Genomic DNA, 3,335 nt, shown 5'->3' with positions numbered 1-3,335 from the left:
ATTTGCATGACACTTTACAGTTCACATAACACTCTTTCTTTCAAAGGGAGCTTTGGTGGCCTAGTGAGTAAGGAGTTGTACTGCTGACTCAAAGCCAGCAGTTCGAATCCACTAGCTGCTCCTCAGGAGACAAATGGGCAATCCCTTCCTGTGTGTTGTACTGCCACTGAAAACCAACGATGGGTCAACTTTCAGTCTGTTCTGACTTGACGGTGCATAACATTATTTCATGAATGGATATTTCATATTTCCTTGGTAGGGATAGAATTGAAGCTCAGACACATGAGCTTTATTCTGTGTCCTAACAAGAAGATGACCAGGACCAGGTGGACTGATGTAGTGACTGCCACAGTGGGCTCTAGTGTGTCAAGAAGTGTGAAGATGGCACAGGATGGGGCAGGGTTCCAATCCCCTGTTCATAGAATCGCTGTGGGTCATACTCCACTCGATGGCACCTAACTACATTGCAGGAGGAATTCAGGACCCTGCCTGCCTTTGCATGATCGGGCCTTTTTATTTTAGTGACACTCTGCACCAGTTATCCAGCACTCAGCCTATATGAATAAAAGAACTGCCACATTTAAATAATGGAAAATTCCTTAGTGCCCGAAGCCTTTTTCCTGCCCAGGAAGGCAGTCTGTGTGAATCTTTGGAAATCCTGTAGGCCTTGCTGTGGTTTTTTTCTGTGCTCATTGTCATGTGCTATGGGAGATGGCAATGGTCACATTAGCTATGTGGCCAGCCCAGCATATTCACAAAGATTACTTTGGGAATCTGCCACCTCTAGAGGAGAATGGTGAGGGCTGGGCTGCTCTTGTGAAGATTTGGAATCTCAGAAACCTGGTGGAGGGTCACTGTGAGTCCATATGGCAGTGGATTAATGGGGTCTTGTTTTCCAGGGGAGGAAAAAGAGAAAGCTTGATTACTTGGGCTTTAGTTACAGTGAAGATACTGCTATAGATTAAAGCAATCTGCCAAGCGATTGACAATGCCTGGGCCTCTCATATAAAATGAAGTATTTCAAACACGAAGGGCTGACCAAGCTCACAATCTGGGAAGGTCTAAGTAGCATTGATAACAACAGCTTTGCTTCATTTGCAATCCTAAAGGTGCAGATCTCTGCACACACACATAAAGTGGTGTTTGGGGACTCTCATCAATCCGACCATGAAGTGTAGAAATTGATGAAAATACACGCGGGCCACGATAAAACAAAGACGTGTTTCACAGAGAGGCGTATGGCAGTTTACACTTAGAGCATTTGCTGGGTGCCACCACTGTGCAAAGTTTTTTACTTCCATTGTCAAGTGCAATCATCCCAGCAACCAAGTAAGACAGGCATCCTTATCCCTGTTTAAGAGATGAGGAAACAAGTTCTGAGTAGCAACTAACCAGCAAAATCACCCAGTGATTCAGAAGCTGAGCTGTGGTTGAGCTGATGACAGCTGATACCTGTCCTCCAGCAGCTTCCTTCTCCCACAGAGCATCTGGTAGCTGGGACTCACTGGAGAGGTTAGCAGCACAGGGTGCTACAGACGGCACGACCAGAGCTCCTTCGGGGCAGGTAATAAAGCTCAAGCTCGTTGCTGTTGACACAGAAGCATAACTGACCCACCCTCCAGTGGGTTTGATGATGTTGTTAAGTCCCGTCGAGTCGTAGGTGACTCAGCGACCCTGTGAACAAAAGTCCTCAAGATTTGTGTGACTTTCATCCTTTCTCCAGATCCGTATGGTCTCCCAAGGCAAGTTATTTTCGGAAGTGGATGCCACTCCTGTTTTCAAGCTTATTTTAACCAGGGAACGCCACCCAACACTGTCCACTATGGGTAATAAGTATCGCATTTGATACATCAGTGTCACAGTGTTTAGCTTCGCAGCAACTACAAGTTACCTCTGTATGGCAAGTAGACACACCAGGGCTATACGACCTAGAAGACTGTTTGAACAAAAACAATGAGAAGCAGGCCTGAGGGCCAAAGATTAAAAGTCACCCACCTTGGGCTTGTAGGATATTGTAAATAGCACGGGGAGGATTGTCAATTGCCCGTCTTTTCTCCGGTGGAGCAGCTGGTGAATTAGACCCAGCAGAGAGGCACGACCTTTGGATTAGCAGTGCAAACCCCTACAGACTGTGCCTCCAGACCCCCTTGTGGGATAACAGAGGAGGGGTATGTTTCCCCTCAAACTTGTGTGACTCTGGACCTTCTCTGGTTACCACTATCCTGCGCTATAATCAAAGCAATTGAGCCCTGGCTTTTGGTCAGCTACTCAGCACCTCCCCAGCACCTGCAAGGTAGGTAACTGTCTCCTGGATTCAGACGATAGCTTTTAATCCCAGAATTGGACTGCACTCCTGTGACTGCCAAGTGTGCAACCACAGTTTCCACCTTCACACCTTGGCTGTGCTGTGAAGCCGACATCCTGAGGCTTTTGAAGAGCCGCGACCTGGTTTGTGGATGAAGAGGAATGGAAGGCAATTAATTAAATTCCTCTACCTAGCCTGCCTTCCTGCGATTCTTGAGATGCGTAATTGGCAGTTGACTTGGCTGAATATCTATCAGCATTTGTGCTTAGCTCTGTGAGCCCGTAGTCCCCGGGGGCTCCTGCTCCAAGCTTCGTGGCATGTGCTAACATCTGTGGTCGCTCCCCATGCGGTTCCTCTCCTTGCTAAGCTAGCCAAGATGTCTCCCCTGGCAAGCCTTGAACTTGACAAAGGCGGTTAATTAGAGTGAGCGTCAGCCATTTTAACCGGTGTTTTGGTGTTGTTCACCCTGCCCTGACTCAGGCAGGAGAAACTGGAATTTTTGCTTTGTTTTGTTCTGGTCTGTTTAAAAATCACGCACCATGGTTATTCGGTGCGGCTGAACTGACTCTAACTCTTAACAGTTCTGTGTCCAACAGAGTGATGCCCAACACTGCTCCACCCTGTACTGTTCTCGTAATCATTGCTGTGTTTAAGCCACTTTCTCAGTCCATCTCACTGAGTCCAGGGACTAAAACTCTTTGCCATCAAGACGGAATCAGTTCACAGCTGGACCTCCCGTGGGTGTCCCAGGCCGTCAGTGGCACAGGAGGAGATGGCCTGTCTTCTGCAGAGTCATTGGTGAACTTGAACCACCAAGAGAGTCACGGCCTTTGAGTTAGGAGCACAAACGTCTGCAGACTGTGCCACCCGAGCTCCCCAGCGTCACCCTCTGGATAGTGTGTGTAAAATACGTGAGCCCAACCTCACTAGTGAAAAAGAAAACACAAACTATTCGTTGGTCAGCATCACTAGTTAGGCATTCCACTTGACTCTTGGACTGTCCACATCACAAATAATGACACCTTGCAAG

Source organism: Elephantulus edwardii, unplaced genomic scaffold, assembly GCF_000299155.1.
Source record: "Elephantulus edwardii isolate Elephantulus edwardi_28Jun2011 unplaced genomic scaffold, EleEdw1.0 scaffold00653, whole genome shotgun sequence".
Lineage (NCBI taxonomy): Eukaryota > Metazoa > Chordata > Mammalia > Macroscelidea > Macroscelididae > Elephantulus > Elephantulus edwardii.
The sequence above is the reverse complement of the archived record's forward strand: the minus strand, read 5'-3'. Positions refer to the sequence as shown.